The sequence below is a fragment of the Argentina silus genome (assembly GCF_951799395.1).
Source record: "Argentina silus genome assembly, chromosome: 18".
NCBI classification, from domain to species: Eukaryota; Metazoa; Chordata; class Actinopteri; order Argentiniformes; family Argentinidae; genus Argentina; species Argentina silus.
The window spans coordinates 2,582,741-2,608,063 of NC_139672.1; the positions used below are offsets into that span (position 1 = coordinate 2,582,741).

General features: G+C 40.8%; 1 pseudogene across 1 annotated transcript in view; it reads left to right on the forward strand.

Moving 5' to 3' along the window:
* The window catches only part of LOC310819163 (cytochrome P450 3A27-like), a 48,360-nt pseudogene that overhangs the window by 21,206 nt on the left and 1,831 nt on the right, over positions 1 to 25,323 (forward strand). The window contains exons 3-4 of the transcript in view: positions 2,331 to 2,550; positions 2,754 to 2,916. The product of the transcript in view is annotated as a cytochrome P450 3A27-like (transcript). The remainder of the gene's footprint in view (positions 1 to 2,330; positions 2,551 to 2,753; positions 2,917 to 25,323) is intronic.

Consider the following 25,323-nt stretch of genomic DNA (forward strand, 5'->3'; position numbering starts at 1 on the left):
CCATCTGACTCGTGCTGCTGCATTTTGTATCATTTGCCAAGAGCTTTCTTTGGTCGACCAGACAGGAGAGTGTTACAGTAATCAAGGCTGCTAGTAATACAAGCATGCATTCGTCTCTCAGTGTCAGCCTGGGAGAGGAAAGGTTGCACCTTTACAGCTGTGTTCTGTAAAGGTCCATGTAATATTCAAGCTTTCTAAAAGCTTCCTAACGGTTGTAATGACTATCTTTAATCGGTAGCGATCAGGGAACAAGATCCCTTATAATAAATCCCTTATGAATAAATATTTCATTTACGAACGCTGTTTTGGTTCGGAAAACACGCTTTTTAAAATGCAGTGTCCTACCTGACATTCGGTTTGCATATAAACATGTTGTGAGTGCCAGGGGTGTTCTAGGGGAGTAGACTGACCTTTCTCTGGTGGCTGCCTCTCCCAATCGTGTGCGCATGCAGAAACACAACAGCTAATGTCCAACACTGCAAGTTCATTTCGGGGGGATATATTATTATTAGGGAGGATGTTGTTGTTTGGACAACTTCAGACAGAATTTCTCCACGATGGCAGATTTCCGGCAAACTTACTTACTCTTCTTTAAGTGATACAAATATGTTTTAGTCACATTCTTGATATGGGTTTCAAAATTAAGATCTGAGTCAATGGTAACACCTTGTTTTTTTGCCTGGTACTTAGTGTTACTGTAAGTAGTGTCTTTAAGTGTGCAGACAGTTTGACCAGGACAAGGACAAAGAGCATTTTGGCATCAGCATTAATTAATTAATTCTAAGGTCATTAAGAACCTAGTTAATAACTTAACAACATAGTGCTATCTCAGTGCTATGATCGGCACAAAAGCCAGATTGGAACATGTCAAAGGTACAGTTGGGAAGAAGGAGATTATTTAACAGTTTGAACACCTTTTTTTCAAGAATTATTATTTTTTTGCTTAAAAAGGGGAGGTTGGAGATTGGCCTAAAATCGCTAAGGACTGAAGAGTCTAAGTTACTTTTCTTCAGGAGGGGTTTCACCATGGTAGTTTTAGGTGCAGATGAACAGACCCCCACTTTGCTGAGCATTTCTGTATGACCACTGCAAAAGAGTTCATAGTGCTTCCATGTGGTGGAAGGTGGGGTAACAAGTCATCAAACACATCTTCAGGTCTTGCCTGAGTGATCCTCCTCACCTAATATTGGTTCTCTTACCTCAGAAGTATGTTGCAAATTCCTCACATTTGTAGGTGGAGAGCAGATCACCAGGTGTCTTGTGGGCGGGATTTATAAGGCTGTCAATCGTTGAACAGAGCACTGTTTGAGTTGTTATGATTCATTATCAATTTTGAGAAATGATCCCGTCTGTCTTGGCGTTTTTTTATTGCCTTATTAAAAGCAGAAAGATGCTCTCGAAGAATATCAAGGTGGACCTGCAGTTTTTGTCAGCTCAGACTTTCTGCAAATTCTTTTAAATTTGGCCACAGCCTTTTTCAGTTTGACTGGTGCTACAGAGTCGATAGTTGCCCTTAGTTTGGTGTTGAAGCTGGTTACTAAATCATTATCACAAGAGGAAGCTGTTGATGGTGTACTATTCATATTCATATTCATCATGAAATTCTCATCTGCTCAGCGACATGGCTAGATAAATAATAGAGCGAAAATATATTTTTCCCCCACTTCTAATAGACTGACATGCATTCATGTTTAGCCAGGTTTCAGATAAAAACATTACAATGCAGCTTTCGCTCTGAGATAAGATCAATAAAGGTTTTGCCAGATAGGGACCTAATATTCAAAAGCACCATGGTAATGTTCTCTGGGCTGTTCGGTGCTGCCCGGCCACAGTTAATGGAATGGATACCAAGTTATTCACATTTGAACCACCTGACAGTTTTCTTGTAGTCTGTCGACTGTGATAGGAAATAATAGACTATAGCACATTCAGTATTCCAAGCAGTCAATCCACTAAAAGCAGCCCAGTTTAGTGGCATTTTGACTTCTGATTGATCCTTGTGTACATCTATCATTTACATTGTTCAGTGGAATCTAAATGTATTTTCTTCAAGATAACATTATTTAGCGATTTTTTTGTTTATTCATGTACAACAAAAAAGCAAGTCACTATTACACACGTACATTGAAAGTAATGCCGTTCTGTATGCGGATGTCATGAAATTAGGCTATGCAGATTAGAATAAGTACAGTACTGTGTTCATTTCCCAAAAAAAGAACACAAAAAACTAACAGCTCTTCAGATTTGCGACGAAAAAGAGTTAGTTCTGGGCTACGGCTACGTGAACAACCAATCACTAGTGCTCATGTGAGTGTAATATCCCTGTGCAGGCTCCTATCCAGTACGAGGCTCTGATGCAGATGGACTATCTAGACAGCGTGATCAACCAGTCTCTCAGGTTGTACCCCATCGACTTGAAAGAGTCGCCAAGAAATCTGTTGAGATCAGCGGCATCACCATCCCCAAGGGTATGGTTGTCATGATACCCATCTGGACCTTGCACCGTGACCCCGATGTGTGGGAAGACCCAGAGGAGTTCAAACCAGAGAGGTAGTGGGCCACATCTTAACCACAACCACAATATCAATCACAACAGCAACGATAAGAGCAGTGTTCCACAAACAACCATAAAACAAACCTAAATGCGACGACCAAACACAAACAGGTTTCTTCAACCATGTATAACCATCATATTACTGTGATTTAATTGATATGTTCTTTAACCCCTCCTCCTCTGAACTCTCCGTGTGTAGGTTCAGTAAGGAGAACAAGGAGAGCATCGACCCATACACCTACATGCCGTTCGGGTTGGGCCCACGGAACTGTATCGGGATGCGATTCACTCTGGTATTGATGAAACTGGCGATGGTGGAGATTCTACAGAGGTTCAACAACACCGTCTGCAAAGAGACAGAGGTGAGACAAAATAATGATACAATGATTTTAAATATAATTTTGTACCTATGACTTTGTTGCGTTTCTATATGTAGCAGAGGTGATTTTGGAATCACACTCGCGTGATGAGGTAGCCCTGCCTGAGACATGTAAACTGAAGTGTCGCCCTCAGACCTTGAGGATGTCCTCTTGGCTTAATAGTAGCGTTTGTGTCTTCCACATGGGAGACCCGGGTTTGAACCCCCATACTACATTTCTGTACTTGCGTACTGCATGAGTATGTACTCCCCATTTAATTTCCCAGATTGCATTTTTCAGTACTAGGCGCCAATCATCCTCAGTATAGGCTACCTACTAAATGATGGAAGTGTGAGATTTTAAAAAAGCTATTTGTATTTCTGCAAAACTCCCTCGAGACTTCATAGGGCCATTTTAATGTATGTCGACCCAAGAGAGGTTGTCCAGGAGTTTGAGTTTATTTGAATTTATAGTGCAATGCTACCCGAACGTAACAGTGACACTGTATTAGGTAACATTCATAGTGTAACGCTGACATCTGTTTTACTCGTTCCTTCATACTTTAACTGTGTGTCAACTCTCACCAGATCCCCATTGAGATGGACCTACAGAACACTCTGATGCCCATACGGCCCATCAAACTCAAGCTGCTGTTCCGCTGCCAGGAGTCCAACGACAACCAGCTCAAAGCAGACAGCCAGTGATGAGGACCTGCCCTGCTGCAGGTCTCTCAGTTATTATGTTACACATAGATCTAGGATCAGCCCCAACACTGGCTACTTTCAAAAAAAAAAAAAAAAGGGCTTCGCTTTTGCCTTAAATTGAAACTAAATTGGCGCTAATAATTGCACTGTGACCCTAAAATGCACTGTGACTTTTATTTATTTTTTATGTCTTTTATGCGTTTTTATTCAAATTTTTCTTTCATGCTCTTTCCTTTTTATCTATTTTACGTAAAGCACTTTGAATTGCCTCTGTGTATGAAATGTGCTATATAAATAAACTTGCCTTGCCTTGCCTCGCCTCTGGGCTCTGCTGCTACTGTATGCTGCTCTCTTTGTATCTGTCTAATAGTGGAGGTCCAGGACTCGTTGTACAGAGACAGTTGTTGTCTGTCGTCTGCAGTGCAGGGATTTGCATGTGACTTGTGTATGTTTTGTACTCGTCTGGTAGTGGGTCTCTATCATCACGCTAAAAACGTGTGTATAATCACAAACTAAATCATAACATGAGAATGAACAACATGCCATCAAAACATGACAATAAATAGGTGTTAGATTAGATTCAACTTTATTGTCATTGTGCAGAGTACAAGTACAGAGACAACGAAATGCAGTTAGCGTCTAACCAGAAGTGCAAAAAAGCAGAAAAGTGCAATGTGAACAATATATACAGGTAGAGCAGTATAAGCAATATATGAGCAGTATAAGTAGTGCAGTATAAGCAGTATATGAGCAGTATAAGCAGTATATGAGCAGTATAAGTAGTGCAGTATAAGCAATATATGTATTAACAGTAACATTATAAGCAGAATAAATATAGAATGCAGTATGAACAGTATAAGCAGTATATGAGCTGTATAAGTAGTGCAGTTACCAATGTATTGGGTCTATCTATGGGTATCGTAGTGCAGCAGTGGTCAAAATGTACCTGCATTTTATCGGTTGAAGTGCCATCTCATCTGTCATAAGATTTGACTTGTAAAACTGAAAAGTAGGATACAACTAATAGCCTAAATGTATAAACACAGGCCACAACCAAAAAACAACATGGGAAAATCGTTTACGCATCCTCTGCAGCAGGAACAGTGCAGAGAAAAAGTATGTACAGTAAACCCCATAACTGAATACACTTCATACGCTTCAGCGCGACACAGAACGCCTATACTGCAACAAAGTAAAAAGATGAGACAGACACGTGTCTTCAATAACTTGCATGTTTAATCAAAATACAAGCATTCGGCACATCGTTAACTTGTAGGAAATTTTAATCAGGTTTTATCAATTGTATTATTTTAAATGTGAAATAAATATCATCAGTGCAGAGGCTATAACACACTACAAAAGTCACATTGAATCACGGAAAGTAGGCTAGGCTAATTAACGGAACTATATGAATATACAGCCGGAGCCCAGTCCAGGGTTCTGAAAGCGACAAGTAACAAGTGTGCCCATCAACGGTCTAGATATTAGGTCTATACGTAACATTTAGTCCTCCACTTTATATCACAGCTAGTATAACGTTTAAAATGACTACAAAACAAAAGCAATATAGTCTACAGTGAACGGCGCATTGTCCATTTGTCATACATGTCCAAACAGACCTGCTCACTTGAATAGGAAAGTAGCGCGGCGGTTCGTTGCTTCAGCAAACCTCTCGATGACTTTACTGTTGAAATCCATCTGTCCCTGGATCAATGCATTTTCAATGGAAAGCATGTCAAGGCCGTTCAGTCGCTGGTGTCTGTTCTGTTCTGACAGATGTATAATGTCTTTGAATCCAGCCGATGCCCAAATAGTCTCCACCAAAAATCATACATGGGAAACAGAACAGCGCATGTTTCGAGGTGGTAGCGGTTAGCCATCTCTTTTTGTCAAACCATTCCTGTTGGCCCTAAACGTTTTATCTCCAACTTCTCTTCCAAAGGCAATGTACTAAACCGCATGGTCAACAAATAATCTACACGATTCATTGTGAAAACTTTAGCTAGCTAGCATTAGCGATAGACGTACAGTAGATGAACTGAATTGCTTTGTGATTATTTCCTGTCATGTCAGACCACGTTAACGACATTAGCGTTTAATAGTTTTTCGCCACCTGTTGCTAGGCAGAATTCATACCCAATATAATTTGCGTGAGGTTTTCCCTGCTTACGCCAATCACGCTCACGTTGTTCCCCTCGCAACGATGGGGCAAGAGTGCTCCGCTGCTCCACAGCAGAAAGACGGGACAGGGAGCGCAGTCCGCACACACTAGTAATTACTAGTAATTAGTAATTACTCCAAAAACAGCACTATACGGATTATGAGTCACGTTTATTATATTTATACACACCAATTTCACCATTTAATCTATTTTGTATTAAATATAAAATACTTATTATTATTACTAATAAAAAATATTACTATTAATTGTTTCGTATTTGTAATGTACTTTATGAGACTTTATGTTTGTAATGTACTTTATAAAGAAAAAAACCCTGTATATCCCCAAATATGATTCTATGCAATATGTTTTTTCAAATGTTGTATTTGTCTTGTAGGCTACTTTTGTGTAAGCCGTATATTGTGGGTAAAATGCACTATAAATTCAAATGAACTTAAACTTAAATGTGTATTGCAGTGGAATCCTAACTCGAGATCCGCGCGTAAATCGAATCAATTTCCCATTGACATGAATGCAAGATTTACGCGCGCGGATTTGGAGTTAGGATTCCACCCAAAATGCGTTGCTATTGGTATCATTATGACGTTGATATGTACACAGAATTGAGAATGTTCTGCAATAATACACAAAGTTCTTGAACTTTTAGTTCAGTGGCATAACGAGCTAAGACGCAACCTGAACCTGTGCAATCAGTATTACCAGAGTGAGATATAAAGAGATTATAACCGGAAGATTCGGCGCTTATACACAGCCTACTGACTGAGGTAGGCTAATGTAGGCCAGAGATGTAGTATAGTTGACATATAGTATAGTTTTATAACACTTGTATTTGTAAATACTTGAGACGGCATAGGCCGACTACCTTTACAGCATTTGGACAAGGGACGCGTAAAAATGTCACTGAGAGATATCTGTCACTAGGAGATGATATTCCCATTAAGTCGAATTCAGCGTTGGATATTTCTATATGCCTAAAAACTCACATCTTTAGAAAGGCCTTCCTTTAGGTCCTGTCCTCTTGTTGTTGTTAGTGTTTTGTTTGTGTTTTTGTTTGTGTGTCTATTGCACTCAACTGCACAGGCTTTGAAATTGTCGGCTACAAATGAAAAACACATTCCAAATAAAATATATTTTTTATTATTATTATGAGAGACCTAAATGCATGAATTGAATTAGGGCTATTTTAATTTTGCCGAGGTCTTCTGCTTATTAGCCTATAGGCTCCTACCTGTACCAGGCCGATTCCAGTTAATAAAATGTGCCCATTATATGGCCACTGATATTTGACCTGTTGGCCACAATTGTAGGCTATATTTCAAGGCGTGTCAACAAACATAGCCAGCCAACCCATACTGGAAGCTTTTGCTGACTCTAACATAGGCCTCTGACAGGACCAAGTCACTTCCAACCATTGCATCGAACGCTGATAAGAGTTGTTAGGCAGTGAATTACCATGATAGTCATTCCAAACCCATTATGACGCCAGCCGAACGCACATTATAGATAATAACATTTCTTTGCTGCCAATCGGTGTACTGGTATTTGTTGACTGATTCAGAAGGGCAAACTCAAAGATTGTTATCCCTTTCTCATTTGGGGAATTTTTCTGACATTCTTGTTGCATTATAGTATGGGTGTGTGGAGATTATTTCAATCATTTTTGTTTGTGTTCTATCTACTGTAGGTGCATAAAAACAATGGAGGTGAAAATATATATGAGTATTGAGGATTAAGACAGAGAAGGCAGAGTTTGAGAAAAAGATAGAGGAATATGAGAAACAAAAGAGAAGGGACCAAAAAGTTAGGCAGAGGGAGGAGGAGATCCTGGCCAGAAAGGCAGAAAGACTGCAGGAGGACAGGAATGAGTTCAATAGGGAGAGGGAGGAGTTGGACAGTGGGATCAAGATCCTCATGATGGAGATTGAGAAAGAGAAGGAGACCTCAAAGGAGATGCTTAGAAAGACAGAGAAGGTCGGAGCAGAGTTGCAAATGATAAAGAAGGAGTGGATGAAAATCAAAAGAGACGGGCAGAAGGTGGAGCAAGAAATGCTTGGGATGTGGAAGGAGAAGGAGACATTTCTCAAGGCCAAGAAACAGATGGAAAAAGAAATGGAGGCAGTCAAGAGGAGAGAGGCCCTGGTGATGGAGGCCGAAGAAAGACTTAAACTGAGCCAGGAAAAGGAGACGCTAGAGCAGGAAAAGGAGACCTCAATGGAGATGCTTAGAAAGACAGAGAAGGTCGGAGCAGAGTTGCAAATGATAAAGAAGGAGTGGATGAAAATCAAAAGAGAAGGGCAGGATGTGGAGCGAGAAATGCTCAAGATGTGGAAGGAGAAGGAGACATTTAAAAAGGATAAGAAACAGATGGAGAAAGAGATAGAGGCCATCAAGAGGAGAGAGGCCCTGGTGATGGTGGCTGAAGAAAGAGCGAAACAGAGTCTGGAAAAAGAGAAGCTAGAACAGGAGAGGGAGACATTGAAGAAGGTGAGCATGGTGACGATTAGAGAGATGGTAGAGAACCTATAGACTAAGTAGATGAAGGTGATTGTTGCTAGTTTTACTATAGCATTTAGTCCATGACCTTCAACTCTCAGTTGAATTTGTCCAATTCTTGTCTCACCTTGCACTCCCCTCTGATGTTACTTTTTTAATTTCAGATGAACGATGGCTCCAGATATGCCCCAACCCTCATGTTCTCGTTGAGAGCGACTCCTCTGATGGCTCAGCTGGTACACAATCAGGCAAACCAGGGGATGAGCCTTTCTGTCAAAAGCCTTGTTGATGTGGCCCTGGCTGAGAGCGTGTGGGGGTGCAGAGATAAGACAGGGGACTGCACATGCCGACACCGTTAGCCTGGAAACCTCAACACAATTGGCCGCTATTTAGGGATACATAGCAAATCAATTTATATAGTTGTCTTAAGTTCAATAAATTAAGTTGAACATTAAATTAAATTGACTTCCTTTCTCTACCACTGTGACTGCTTGTGGCATTTATTATTATAGAAAGTCTTACTTGTGATGACCGTGATGTATGTAGCTGAAGATGAATGTAGCTATTTATTTTAAGTCGCTCTGGATAAGAGCTTCTGCTAAATTACTCAAACGTAGGCCTAAAGTACATCCGTAAAATAATGTATCCATTTCCTGTTAACCATCTCTAAACCCTAGATGGCAGTATTTACTCTTACACCAGAAACGTGACCAGTTGCACGTGTGGATGCAGAATAAATAGCCCTCCCAGTCTGTTTCTGCAAGGAACTTCTAATTTATGGATTTTCTACATATGTTGAGAGTCTTGTCAAGTCTGAATATGTTAGAGTTGGGGTTTGTCCTCTACCTCCAAATATAAACGAGGACAATCACTTTGTTTTTCATACAGGTACCACTATTGTATGTATTTCTATTATCAAGGTTTCTATTACTTTACCATACTATGAAACTAATTGAATATGTTTTTAAGCGTCCAAAAAGCATTGATACCATTTCCAAGCACTCCAAGAATCATTTTGCGTTGCTGCTACAGCAGCCGCGCAATGTCAACACTTTACACACGCACTGGTGTAGCATGTAACATTAAAATCCATCAACTTCATATCAAACCATTGATGATTGGTGAACTTGTTGGATCAGTTAAGGCCTGTGCCAGAAATCAGTACACACACCAATCACACAATGGGACTATAACAGGCACATACACTGCATTCGGAAAGTATTCAGACCCCTTCACTTTTTCTGCATTATGTTATGTTACAGCCTTATTTTAAAATAGATTAAATTATTAATCTAATCATTAATCTACACACAATACGCAATAATGACAAAGGTGCTTCAACAAAGAACTGAGTAAAGGGTCTGAATACTTATGTAAAGGTGATATTTCAGTTTTTTATTTTGAATAAATTAGCAACAATTTCTAAAAACCTGTTTTCACTTCGTCATTATGGGGTATTGTGTGTAGATTGATGAGGAAAAAAATATGTTGAATCCATTTTAGAATAAGGCTGTAACATCACAAAATGTGGAAAAAGTTAAAGGGTCTGAATACTTTCCGAGAGCACTGTATTTACATCTTGATTCACAGAATCACGCCTTGTACACACTTGCAAGTGATAGCAACGCCCATCACCTGTCCCAATAAAGAGATGCTCCAAGCGCACCATTTCATCCTTTCCACTCTTCACTCTCTGACTGTCTGAAGTGTACTGTAGTTGTGTTGTTGTAGCTGGCTACACCTCAGCCTATGATTCTCACGGGGCGTTAGATTGTCTCTGATAGAATCCTACGGTTCAGCTCGACATTCAACGACGATTTTCATCTTCTGAGCACCTGTTAACTCTCTGAGCCAGCAGGCTAACCTGTGAGCTCTCAATTCTTTGTTATTGTTGAAACCTTGCTCAACAATAATTCCTCAGGTTATTATTATAACTTGCTAGGTCACATGTGTAGGCTACAGCTAGCACTTGGGACGGTCGGCTAACTAAGTTACTTGTTGTTTCCGGACAGCTGAGAACCTTGGCTAGCTTTGACAAGCTAATATTGAGAAATATTAGCACCCTGTTTGCAGGAGGGTTGGCCAGCTTGTGTTTGTAGCCCTAGGACTACTGAGCACTTTCTAGTTTGACATAATTCCTAGTTAGTTACCTCGTATAATGATGTAGAATATGCCAGTTCTCTCTAGTGTGAGACCAGTGCCATATCTAACTATGCGGGTACCAGTTCCCTGTGGTAGCACGTGGGTGTAGTAATGCTGAGGTGTGCTGATATTGTACCTGCTTGTTGCTTCGTGCGCTGTATCTAAACTAGTCAACTACACTATCTACAACTACACTGTCTATCACAACTAAGTCAACTAATAAACATGGGCTACGCATATCTTAAACATGCCTGTGTCTGTGTGTTTGTGTGTGTGTGTGTGTGTGTGTGTGTGTGTGTGTGTGTGTGTGTGTGTGTGTGTGTGTTTGCATACATGTGTTTTTTCGGGGATGCATAGAAAGTCTTCCAGCTGTTCCAATGAGAACATCCATCCATAGACCTATGCATTTAATTCTGGTTTGTTTATAACTAAGAGGAAGACACGGTTATCATCAAAAACCACTAGTTATCATCAAAAATGATGGTCACAGTTTGCTAAAAAAAGTACCTAAAAAGCCTGCAGAGGTCTCGTAAAAATGAAAGTTTGGAGAAAAAAGGATCTGCCCAAGATTTACAGCATACCACCTCATCTGTGAAACATGGTGCAGGGGGTATTAGGTTTAGGCATGTATAGTTGCCATTAGAACTTGTTAACTTGTCTTAATTGATGATTGTACCTGCTGACGGCAGCAGCAGAATGTATTCTGAAGTGCACAGAAACATCTTGTCTGCTTGAGTGCAAGCAAATGCGTCCAAATGCATTGGATGGTGCCACACCATACAATAAAACAATGCCATAGCCAAAACACTGCCATAGCAACTAGTGGAAAGATCTTGATTGGCCAAGTCAATCTTCAGATTAAAATTCAATTGAACATGCATTACATTTCCCTAATGATAAGAATTTAGGCAAAAAGACCTCAAAACAAACAACAACTGAAGATGGCTGCAGTACAGGCCTAGCAGAGCATCACCAAAGAAGATGCCCAGCGTCTGGTAGGGTTAGTGGGTTGCAGACTTCAGGCAGTTATTGTCCACTAAATACTAGTGGATTGTCCACTAAATACTAAACATGACTGCTTCATTTGGACATTTGATAAGTCTGTCCCATTACTTTTGGGTACACTGAAATAGGTGGACTATGCATAAAAAGTGGGGTAATTTTTGAATGGTGAAACCAATGTGTACACAAATACCATCAAATAAAAGCTGAGAATCTCTACTTGTAATAATTGTTTAATTTCAAATCTAAACGTTTGGAGTATAGAGCCGAAAGAACAAAAAATGTTTTGTTGTCCCATTACTTACACAGGCAGGGGTTTGGGAAAGTGAACAACATTTGATGGTGAATACATACTGTATGTCAAACCCCAGCCTGACCACTCCGTTCTTCCACCTCGGCTGGCCGCCTCTAAGAGGATGCAGTGGTTGCGCTAGTTGGTCACGGCTTTTCACTGTCTTGGCGCCCCGGTGGTGGAACGAGCTTCCCAGTGCGGTCAGGACTGCAGAGTCACTACCTATCTTCCGCCGTAGATAGAAGACCCATCTCTTCAGGCTACATCTTGACTGTCCCTCCTAAAGACCTCTTCACCTTCCACTACCCACCTGTACAGTACCTCTAATGTAAAGCATTTTTAAAAAGCATTGTGACTACCAATGGCCCATCTGCTAAATGTCATAAATGTAAATGTAATGTGGTGAAAATGGGTGAAATGTCTAGCCCCAAATTTACTAAAAATGGTTAGGGCATAAACCCAATATTTTCATGTTTTATTCATTTTTCCAGAGAACAGATTGGTGTTGAATTGTGGGATATATGAAGGATTGCCCCTTTTAAAAGGCTACCCATTTTTAATTGGCAATTAGGGCACTTGAAATTAGCCAAATAAGCCACCTTTTTGGAGTGGTAGGGTCTCTCTCTGATAACCCCCCCCCCCCCCCCCCCCCCCTAAAAACTACCACATAGGTTCTTGACATCAAAGATGAGCATGGAAATTAACAGGCCATGTAGCAATTAAGCTTATTTTATTTTCTCGTGCATGAGGTTATTCGCAGGTTACCTAAATGTTAACCTCGTCCTCAGGCTATCGCTCACAGCGCATATAAATCTGGAATAACGACGACTCAAACCTGGCCGTAGGGTGATTACTGATTAAAGTATTTGTTATTATTTGATTTCAGCTAATCACACGGCTGCAAGGTGTAGCTTCTTATCAGAAATGTGTGGAATGTGCTGTGGAAGATGATTGATCCGAGGTAAAGCCAATGGCTATGCCCCGTCCCTGTTTTTGACGCTCTTGCTCTTGGCTTAATGAAAGCCAATGAAGTTTAACGCATTGGTCCAACAGACCTTTCGGGCATTTGGGCGGAAGTGTCTGGGAACAAGACTACTTAAATCTTAACATAATATTAACATAATCTTCAGCAGTACATGCTAAGCACAGTGTATCTATGAGAAGATATTCAGCAGTTTGCTCGTACAAAAGTCCTACAATTCCGAAGCGAGTATAAACCAAGGCAATAATTAATATTAAATACATTTAAATACATTCATAAAGTTCTTCATAACCAACATCAGGGAGATGTGACCAGAGAGGTGGTGAGTGGATCCTGGCTATAAGGGCACACTCTTGCCAACACACATTCTGGTGTGACATGTGGGATGTCTTATTGATCTATGTTGCTTTGGCTGTCTCCATGTGTGGATCATTGTAATCAGGGGTGGGGCTGGCCTTTTAAACACCTGTGCTTTGTTTCATTCAGGGAAAACAAAGAGATTTTTAACATTTCTTTTAAAGAGACAACACACATTTTCTGCCATGCCTCTGTCAATTGATTTGGCTTTAATCAATGGTTTCTTCTTGATGTTGTGTACATGTTTTCATGCCTATGTCACCTTTCAGAGGAAATCAAGGAACCTATCCAGATCTAATGTCGTATTAGATGAGTCAAACCCTGTCAGAACATAGTTTGCTTTTGCAAGATTCTTTTCTTTTCTTTTGTCTAGTATTGGTATACATGGTCGAAATTATGCACTCATATTTAGTATTTGGTCGACAATACTTTGTATGCAATAACCGTCTGGGACCCATTGACCCCACCAGGTGCTGGGTATCTTCTCTGGTGATATTCTGCCTTTTTTTGCCTTTTGCCCAAAATCTTACCATCAGAAAATGAAATGCATGTTCAATAGGATTTAAATCCAAACATTGACATGGCCAGTCAAGAACTTTCCACTTTTTCGCCCTGAAAATCTCCCTAGCTCCAATGGCAGTATGTTTTGGGTCATTGTCTTACTGTATGATGAAGCGCCATCCAATGAATTTGGAGCCATTTACTTGTACTTGGACTGACAAGATGTAAATAAATGATTCTCAATTATGGTGAGCATTCTTTGGTTATCCACTGGAAGTCTTCCTTGGCCTACTAGGTAATTTGCGATTTCTGAGTTCACCAGTGCTTTCTTTCCTTTTAATGAAGTTAAATGAAGTTCCAAACTGTTGATTTTGGTAGGTTTAAGGTTTTGGCTATGTTTATTTTTTTTCCTGATATTTCAGCATCATAATGGCTTCCCTGACTTTCACTAACATCTCTTTGGTCCTCATGTTGACAAGACACCAATAGCAGACTGCACAAATTATGTGACGGAACACACCTGACGAACACACTTGTCAAGCCAATTGTCCTATCACTTTTGTGTAGCCTGAAATAGGGGGATTATGCATAAAAGTGTTGTAATTTCTGAATGATAAACCAATATGGACACAAATAACATCAAATAAAAAATAAAAATCTCTACGTTTTTATTTCAAATCCAAAAAGAAGAAAAAATGCTTCACTGTCCCATTACTTACGCACGGTACTGTATAACCTTCTGTGGAAAGGAACCCAAAATGTTTCTTCAAAGGGACAGTGGAAGAAGAACCCTTTTTGGTTCTAGGTAGCACTTTTTCTAAGAGTGCAGGATCTGTGATGGGTCTGTCTGTCTCTATCTACGGTATATTTGCTTGAATGCCACAGCCTATTTAAGTATTGTTGCTGACCATGTGCATCCCTTCATGGCCACAATTTACCCACCTTCTAATGGCTACTTCCAGCATGATAATGCACCATGTCACAAAGCAAAAGTCGTCTTAAACTGGTTTCATGAACATGACAATGAGTTCAGTGTTCTTCAGTGGCCTTCCTTGTCACCGGATCTGAATCCAATAGAACACCTTTGGGATGTGGCAGAACGGGAGATTCACATCTTGAAAGTGCACCTGAAAAATGTGCAGGAATTGCGTGATGCAATCATGTCATCATGGACCAGAATCTCAAAGGAATCAATGTCACGAAGAATTGAGGCTGTTTTGAGAGCAAAGGGAGGCTCTACCCAGTATTAGTATAGTGTTCCTAATAAAGTGTTGGGTGAGTGTATATCTAACTATCTTTGTTTTTGCTGGTCTGTAGGATCTATGATGGCCGTCAGCCCGTCCTGTGTATCATGGACACAGCCATGATCAAAACCATCCTCATCAAGGAATGTTACTCACTTTTCACTAACAGGAAAAAATAAATTGAAGTTGTTGTATGGGGAAAAAAACATAAGGGCTTCTTAAATAGATAATATCCTTGTTATTATAGCATTATTAATATTAGGTTAATCTTGCAGCATATAATCATTATTATTTTTCTAGAATTTCTATCTCAACGGGCCTCTGTATGACGCCGTGTTTATCGCTGAGGATGATACATGGAGACGGATCCGCAGTGTCCTGTCTCCCTCCTTCACCAGTGGGCGGATCAAAGAGGTACAGTCCCATCTCTCCTCTCCTTCTTTTATTCATTCCAACAACACAAATAAATGAATGACTAACAACTCTGACGTGTGCGTGTGTTTATGTGATTTGTACTATGCGTATAGTGTGCATTCATTGTTGTTTGTTGTTGTGTGAAGCAGCAACTTTAATTGTCCAAGACAAATTTCTATCCGGGACAATAAAGTATATTTAATCTTATCTTAGATAAGTTCAATGGTCAGATGACAGAGTATAGAATAATAGTTCATCTTTGGAGTCACTTATTCCTTGACTATATACATAATGTATCCTGTATGAATGTATATTCTCAGGCTATATAAATATTAAAATAATTCCTGTTTCAAACATGATATTAACCCATGTTTTGCACATATTAATCCATGTATCAATCATCATATTTTTCCATGTATCCTTCCCAACTCAGATGTTCGGGATCATGAAGCAGCACTCTGGTAATTTGGTCAGCAATCTGAAGAAGACGTCCGATAACGAAGAGCCCATTGAACTAAAAGAGTGAGTATTTCTCTCCGAGAAGATAAGGTGAATTTGTAATTTCAGTGAACTCCTCCTTTAATTTTGTGGTTGTGGTTCTGGTGGTCAAAGATTGTGTGGTTGTGTTCCAGGGTCTTTGGACCATACAGTATGGATGTGGTTGTCAGCACTTCATTCAATGTCGACATCGACTCCCTCCACAACCACTCTGACCCCTTTGTGACCAACATCAAGAAAATGCTCAAGTTTGACATCTTCAGCCCACTGTTCCTCACAGTCGGTACAACTGCCCCCAAATAGCTTTCAGTCTAAATCATTTTGTGCTTAATAAATGAAGCTATCGATTTCATTGATTAGACTGACATACACTGTGGAAACACTCTTATTCGTCCCTTTCTCACACCTACCACCCCATTTTTCCCACTCTCTCCATCGTCATAGGATTGAGCGATCATGAGATCTTGTCCCAGGCGATGATTTTCATCTTTGCTGGCTATTAGACCACCAGTAGCTCTCTGTCCTTCCTGGCCTACAATCTGGCAACCAACCCTCACATCATGACCAAGCTGCAGGAGGAGATAGACACTGTGTTTCCCAACAAGGTAACCCCTCTGCAGACTCCTATATAGTACTATTCATGTGGAACAGGAAATATGATAGTGACAGTATTTTAGAGGGTACTGATGAGTGTGTAACCCCTGTGCACTGCAGACTCCTACAGTTTATATTACTGTTGCTTTGGAACAGATGGTTAGATAGGTGACAGTATTTTGCAGTGTGCTAATGTGTCTGTAGCATCCCTGTGCAGACTTCTGCCCAGTGCTATTCATTTGAAACACGAAGTAGATAGGTGTTGTTGGAATCTTCAGAATAGTTAAAACGCCAGTACCTGAGGACCTGAGGGATCTACAGGGTATATACCTTAAAAGCATGTCTGACATGCAGTGGTGTGCGTGACCATAGACTCTAGAATCGAGATCAAGAGAAGGCTGAGTGAGTCACCAATTCTTAGCAGGTGGTTTTGGAGCAAATTGGATAAACTGTTCAAAACAGCAATATGAAACTGGAGCTGTGTTCACACTACAGCACTGTTATAACTACAGTGGTGATACAATAGTACACCCTACTGGTCGAAATGAGGAAAAGCTTACGGCACCGGATCCTCAACCGACCAATGGTTGAGCGCCGTTGAGCAAAGTTGAGCGCTAACCCACCAATGACTTTGTCTTTTCTATTCCTAAATGAACCAGCTGATCAGGTTTTTTTGTTGAATTGAAAGATGTTTTAATATTTTGTAGCGCTCAACTCACCAATCATTGAGCGAGGAATTTCAAACGTCATCTAATTTATACGGCTCCGGAGGCCACTATCGGTGAATCTCATGTACGACGTCCCTGTTACTCAGGTAAGTTTCATCCTCTTCATCCTTCGCTAGTTAGACATTTGTTAGGCATGTATAAAGCTGTGCCGATTTTGTCAAAAGATAAAAGATTGTCTGGAAATCAGCAACTGACCATACCATCGTTGACATATGCGGGATTTGGCTTGTTAATGTGTAATGACAACGTATTGACAACCTGTCAGTAGGCTAGCTGGCTAGCGCTAGCAGCTAATGGGTCTGGTGACACGGAGTTGAGAACGAACAAACATCCCATAAAAAGTGTACCCACACACTTAGAACAACGCTTTCTTAAAGGAATAATCCATAATACGTTGCAATTATTTTGAGTTAGGGGCTATCAACAAAGTTTTCTGTCATGGTTCATCCGCCCCCCAAGCCGTGTCATCCGCCCCCCTCCCCGCCACCAGTGTGCTGAACGAGCGGGGCCAGTTCTTGACGACAGTGGTGGTGGCAGCTGAGTCTGAGGGGTGCTACGCGCGCATGGCGAGAGGTCTCATTGCCCGGTTTCGACTTGCCAATGCTCCTGCGCCAAAAGTCTTATATGCAGACAACAACTGCTGTCGGTAAGTTTAATAACAATTCCATTGAAACCTATGATGAAATTGATAATCCAAGTGATGTACATATCAGTTAACTTCATATAATTTTTTTGCAAGACACACATGGATAACACAGTTATAAAAACATGTAACACACGTACACAAAATGTTGATATAATTTCAGTGACAGCGGTTCATCCTTCCTGGAGAATCTGTTTGGTGACTGGGTGCAGAGGGGTACTGTGGTCAGACTGGACATCCGACACTGGCTGCACCGCTGGGATGCTGTTGTCATCAAACAGAGCCACGCCAAGTACAGGGTGTTCATGAGTGCCTTGGCAGGTGCGGTGCTCGCCTACAACAAGGCGGACATGATGCTCCTAGTCCAGGCGGTCAGGAGCGGCAACCAAGAGCTGTACGCCAGGTATTCCGACGAGGAGATGATGGCCTTCCTCAAGCCTCACCAGGTCAGGTCGTATGTCAGGCGCATTACCTGTGGGGTTGTGGTAAGTGTGATATTGATCCATGTATGAATTTCATGAATAAGAAGCAAACATACTTGCTTATTTGTCAATATGGATTCAACTGTACTGGACTAAGGTGTCACTCAGATCTAGTTTTGAAAATAAATGTAAGATCATTAGGAGTAACGACTGATTTAACACTGTGACGGCCCGCTGGCCTGTGCCTTTCCCTTCACCATATTTAACCCTCTGTTTGTCCTCGTTGTTTCTGTGAGTGTTCCAGGTGTGCAGTTTGCCTGATTGGAGGTGACGAGCCTTAATTGGGTGCACCCGGCGCGCAGGTTCACCTGACTGTTTAAAAGCTCTGGCTCCTCCTCCTCCTTCGGCAGACTCTACCTGCAGCAGACACTGCCTACGCCGCTGGTCTTGGCCCAGCATCGGCGTGTCATGCTGTTTCCTTTGTTTTGCCTTTGCTATCTTTTGTCTTTGTCATTTGGATTTGGTGCAGACGTTTTGTGCATTTGTTTGTTTGATAATTGCACCATATGGGAAAATAAAGCCAGTTTTGTTATTGGTAAAACCTACTCCGTCCATCAGTTGTGTTACACTCATTCTAGTTGTGACAACACTCAAAGCTGATAATATATATGTTACAGGAGACCGCTTTGGTGATTGAGTCCATCATTGCCGAGTTCAGGGGACCAGCAGGCCTTGACATTGACGGAATCCACCTGTTCAAGTCGACAGAGGCAGTTGATGCTCACTGGGCAACTGTAAGCAAGCATCTCAGTTGCATGCAGGTGGGTTAATGTCTTTGCAGTCATCTTGTGTCATTATAAAACCATTCAAACTTGTATGGCAACATTTCAAAGGACACCAGAATAAATAAGGAACTTGCAATTCGTTGTGCTTTACAGGATCCCCCTGGCATACAGCTGTATGTTTCTGTGAAGGTGGTGGTGCTGAATGGCGTTCGGCTGAACAAGCACAGGTGCCGGCGAGGCAGTAACTCTTTGGAGGGGTTGCACGCACACCTGTACAATGCCATTCCTTCACAGAGATGTGGGATTATGCCATTCCAAGTGAGTAATTAAAAAAAAAAAAACACTTCGATATAGCGTAGTTTCAACGATGCATTTTATTTCACAGCTTTAGTCATCGCTTCTAAGCATATACAATAACAGTCAAAATGGTCATGTTTTTCAGGTATACCTGATGACCTTTGCTGTGCAGTGGAACAACCGCATGGCATCACCCTGGGTTGCTGGTGGTCAGGGTCGGCAGACGTCGTGCATGGACGTGCGACAGATCCAGCGCATCAATCAGCAGGCCGAGGTTATCCTCGGCAAGGATCACGTCCTGGAGCCCAACTTTGCTGCTCCAATGCCCGTCCCTGATGCGTACGAGCACCCAGACGAGGAGGAGCTCCTTGGCGTGGAGTATGCCATGTGCCAGTCCACCGGCTTCACTGCTAGGGACTACTATGTCCAGAAAGGTACAGTACTTAATCACACACTTACGCAAGGTTATCCTTAGTTATCCATAGTTTTTCATGCATATTCTAGCAATGACGACGAACATGGTATAAAGTTAAGTTTTAAAAGCAAAGAAGCAAAGAAACCGTGCATATTATTGAATGAATCCACAAGTGGTTGTTGTAACTACGCAGACACATTTGTGATTAGTACAATTACATATTTGCAGTTGAGGAAGAGCAGTCTCGTGAGGAGTCGGAGTCGGTTGAACAGGAACAAGGTGAAGATGAGGAGATGGCAGACGAGGGTCTTGGCATGTCTGCAGAGTCAGAGGAGGATCCTATTAACAGCGTCTGTAGGAAGCATGCCATCCTAACCCAGGCAGAACAGGTGGAGGAGGAGGATAGTCCTGCTCTGCAAGATGTGCTCATGAGCCAGAGACATCTGCATGTGCCAGGAATAGAGGAAGTGGAGGCACTGGCCTTGCTGCTTCTAGAACTGGCAGACAACAACGACCTCCACCTAGTGCCAGCCGACCTCAGGCAGAAGATCGCCACCGCCGCCAGCTCTCTTCACGAGCACGACAAGACCGCCGCCCTATTTGTCAAACAGTACGAGTCCAGGTGGGGCTACACCTTGTTTGGTCGGTGCCTTGTTTGAGTCAAAGTGTTTCAAAGTGTTTTAGCAAGTAGAGCAATACAGTCAGCCTATTTATTTATATTGTAGTTAAAAATGCACTTTGTAGTTTAATTAAAGAATGTTCTTGTCTTTTTTTATTATTTATATTGTAGTTAAAAATGCACTTTGTAGTATCTTTTTTATACAAACATGTTCTGGTCTATGTCCAATATCCGGTCCAATTTAACCTCTGTTTCAATCTAACACAATTCATTTACATACCCTTTATTGTTAGTTTATGTTCAATTAATCTGTGTTTTTGTCATGCGTGTCCTCGTGCCGTTTTTTTGTGTGCATGTCCTTGTGATGTTTGTATGTCAGCTCCATGTTTAACTAAATGTTTGTAAATGTTTGTCTCTCGTCATCTCACTCATGGCCTGTACCTTGACGTGGTGAGTGGGCTTTCAACTAAACAGGTCTGCCTACTTGTGTTTGTGTGTCATAAAAATAATATATCTGTGCCCCATACATGGAATCTGAGTGCATATGTAGTAAATGGAAAAATGTGCATGTTGAAACCTTTACATTGGGTTCTTTGTACATTTTGAATGCATTTTCGTTTCACAAAATGCACTGTTCTCATGTCTTATTCAGTAACTGTTGGTGACCATCTGCGGCATTTTAGCAACATTTTAAAGAATAAAACTGTAATACTATTTGGTAATTTGTGAATAACATTTTTAAGTAATAATATAAATAAAAGTATTATAAAAGTATTTCAAGTATTTTGGAGTCTCTGTATGCTTGGGTTTCAGAAAAAAAGAGGAGGGTGGGACATGTCAAAAATGATTGTAGGTGAAACACCTAGAGTATAAGCTCTAAGAAAATACTTTTACCAACACCCAGTTTATTAATTATGGGCTGCATGGTAAGTAGGATGGTGGGGCATATCTCATGTCACACATCATAACACGAGGTGCAAGCATTCAGAAATGGTATGGTTTGTAAGATCAGTTTCCCCTTATAAAGGGGAAATACACTATGGTATTTTTTGGTCAAAGCAATGCATCAATGGTGATCAAGTATTATAGACTACAATTTAATCTGACTCCAATAAGATTAGTAGGTTGACCTCGAATGTAGTTTATCAACTAATAACACATGAGTAAGGCTAAGAAGGGCTACGGAGGAAAGAGATATGAATGATGGTTTATTTAACAGTTACCAATAACCTTAATGTAACCAAGTAAACCAAATGAGAGAAATCAAGTTACATAAGTTAAAACCAGATAAAACAGAGAAGTTGTCTTTGTGTCTTCTCCCAGACTCAGAGGTGTCAATATGCATTGCTAATTAGATTGTGCTGGCTGCACCCCCTCGGTGGTCATTACAATGAGTCGTGTGAATGGCTCAGATGTCTTCCAGACAAAGTGAGAGTGCATTAAATACATTCTTACACCCTTTATAGTTCAGGCCAAAAATGGAATAAATGTACACTTTTCCACCTAAATATATAAATCTCATCAATCTACATACCTGTTTATACCTGTTTATACTGTTCATACGGCATTCCATTTTTATATTTATTCTGCTATCTACCCTATTGTTACTGTTAATACATATATACTGCTAGACTGCATTGCCTATACAGCTCATATGCTGATACACTGTTCATACTGTAACCTATTTATTCTGCTTATAATGCTACTGCTATTCATTTACTGCTTACACTGCACTACTATACTATACTGCACTACTTACTGCTCACATACTGCACTACTTGTATATACTGTTCATTGCACTTTCTGCTTTTTGCACTTCTGGTTAGACGCTAACTGCATTTCGTTGTCTCTGTACTTATACTCTGCACAATGACAATGAAGATGAATCTAATCTAATCTAATCATCTACATCAACTCAAACTATGCAAATAATGCAAACAACATTCAGCAGCCAAGTGGATTTCAATCAATTCTTATACATGACATTTCTGTAAATAAAAATTCAGGCCAGTGAACACCAGGGGGCGTCCTTCTTTCTGATCAATTTTCATCCGATCCCAGGTTGAGCAATAGGGACTTGGGGGGGTCATGAGCCATTCCCAGGCGGTCTCCCATCCAAGTACTAACCCAGCCTGACCCTGCTTAGCTTCCGAGATCGGACGAGATCGGGCGTGTTCAGGGTGGTATGGCCGTAAGCAAAATTCCCAGCCATCTGCACTGTATATAAAGTCAAGGAAAGGAGACGCCCGCCACTTTACAACACAAACAATACTGCAGTTGATAAGCAGAAGGCTGGGAGTTATCTAGGGAAAAAACCAAAACTGCAATTAACATTGCTTTACCACTCCACAGCTCATAGTTCATAGTTGTCAGTCTAGAATCGAGCTCAGAGGCCATAGAGCACACCAAACAAATAATCATGTGTTTAAATATCCTTGTCGTTTTGAAAAATTACCATTGTCACCTGCACAGGAATGCCATGCGGCCAACATTGAAGAAATGTGCTTCTCAAATCTGTCATTAACACTGTTTATGTTGTAAATGTAAACATGAATTATGTTATTACTGTCTAAGCATCGCAAAGCTGTGTGCGTAAAGGCGTCTGACGTCACAGTGGCTTGCCTGAAACAAAGGAATTAAAGAAATATGTGCTTACAGGGGCGTCGAACCGGCGTTTCCCCGTGATGGAGCAGAGTTGTTACATTGACAAAGACAAGTGTAGTAAATAAACTTAGATGAAGAAAGGAAGCTGCAGAGGTCCGGATGAGTCAGTTTAATCGTCTTTAATTAATCATAACTTCATCATTACATACCACGGCCAGATGTGGGGGCTCCTGTCCAGTCAATAATGTCCCCCCCTATCTAGTCCAGCCGTTCAGTCTTTTATACAAAACAGCCTGCTTTGTCTTCCAGATTTGGGCATGGAATTCCCAGGTCCACGTTACCCTAAACATTTTCAACCTATACGATGGTGATGTTTACAGTTTTCACCAAATAAGGGTATACCTTTTGGTGCTGTTCACAGCCTTAACTAATTAAGACTACCCCCACCACTATCCCTCCTTTACCATCCCCCCAATCTACAGAGGTCAACTGCATGCTGCAACATTCCAAGGGCCTGACCCACCAGGCCTTCTTCTGGTCAGAGCAAAATATACTACATATTCCCCCCTTTGGGACTTATTAAAGTCCCAATACAGAGAAATTGTATAACGCGTACTCTAACCATACTGCATGTAGTTGTGTGTAACATGGTTCAAAGGGATATAAAAATAACAAGTAAACCACAAAAATCATTGTGAACTTAAGCCGTGGAAATTATCAAATAACAGTTTCTAAACAATAGACAGTCTATTCAATGTCCTATTAAAAGCCTACGCGTACATTAAGTCAAGCCTTGCTTATATGATTAAAATAAATTGCTATGGACATAAACATACATAAGTATAGACTATTCTATGATACATACATGGTCCCATATACGTTCAACAAAGAATAATAAAGAGTGATAACAATACTTCAAAGAATAACAAAGAACGATAAAAATAGTAGTAATAAATGAATGATGAAAATACTTAATAAAGAATGATAAAGAATGACAAAAATACTTCTCTTCAGGTCTTCGTTGCTTGATTTACCTTTACCTGGGGGTCAGAGGTTACTAGCACATAACCCCCCATATGAGGACAGTCTTTACCACTGCCTCGTTTGTGTAACAGACAGAGAATAGAAAGATAGAGAAAGACAGAGATTTGCTGAACACGAAGCCTCCAACTTGCTATGGAATTTATAGCCTTGTATTCACTGGGTATACCTCTAGGAATTCCCAAACTGTCTAAGCGTCTGTCCTCCTTGTATTCCCTCCGAGATCTCGTAGATTTAGATTGTTCTTGGACTTCCAAGTCCTTTGTTGGGATGACAATGATAGGCTGGATCGCCTGCACCCGAGCACATCTCCCATTCCATCCTATCTGCAGGGTGTTCAGTAGATGTTCTCCATCACAGAGCCAATATTGATCTGCTACAGCTTGAGTGGCATAGTGGTATGGGCAAACGCTAGGAGGAATTCCAGCTTTTTTTCCCTTTTTTAGGATTGCTGATATTTTCGCTGTCTTTCCTATTTTTGAAGGCATACATTCTCCATCATTTGTGCTCATTCCTAGTATAGATAGGTTCGAAAGATCCCATATACTTTCACAAAGTTCTTTGTCTAGTATGCCCACTTCGACAGTTCCCACTTTTTCAAAGCATTCAAATTTTCCCACAAGTGTTAACTCTGTTCCAGGGGATATTGTCTTTAATTTCCTATCTATTCGTACATCTAGAGCATCACATTTGGCTCCCAACGTCTTCACAAGTGCCTCCGAGTCCAATACTCTTCTGTCCTTCTTTATAGTGTTGTCATAGTATTCTCTGGATCCAAGGAACTGCAAGCACTCTGCTTCGCAGAGTGGGGCAAAGGCAATTGCTTGAAATGGCTTTATCCCCAATGTTGTTCCTGCAATATCAGAGCCCTTCATTCTCTTCAGCCAGTCTGCTTTTAGCTCCCCACAGTTTTTCCAATTGAATTTGGTATTCATGATTATTAACGAGCTTTCTTTTGCTTTGGAGCATATATAACAGTCTTTTTTGCTATGAGTCTCTCCAGTGTATTTCATCCATTGATACCAGAGGTTCCTTCTTGCTTGTATCATCAGTGGATCTTGAATTGAGTCCTGTGCTGACCTTGTTTCATTCTCATTTATTTCCTCTCCATCTCTTCGACTTTCTTCATCGCCTCCAACTCCTTTCTCATCCATTCAAAATCCTTTTCTTTCTCCTTCTCACTCCTCTGCCCATTTCATCACCTCCATCCTCTCTTTCACTTGTTTCACGTCGCATTCTTTCTCCTCCAGGATTCTCTCCATCTCTCTCTCCTTTATTTCCAACTGGACAATCCTCTCCAGTTCCTGATCTGGTTGGTCTCCTCTTTTCCATATCCTCCCTGGTTATCTGTTCATCAATTGTGAGGTTTTTCTCAATAGTGAGTTCTTGTGTTACATCTGACTCCATTGTGGTAGTTTCCATCATCTTCTGAGTTTTAATCTCCATCGTCT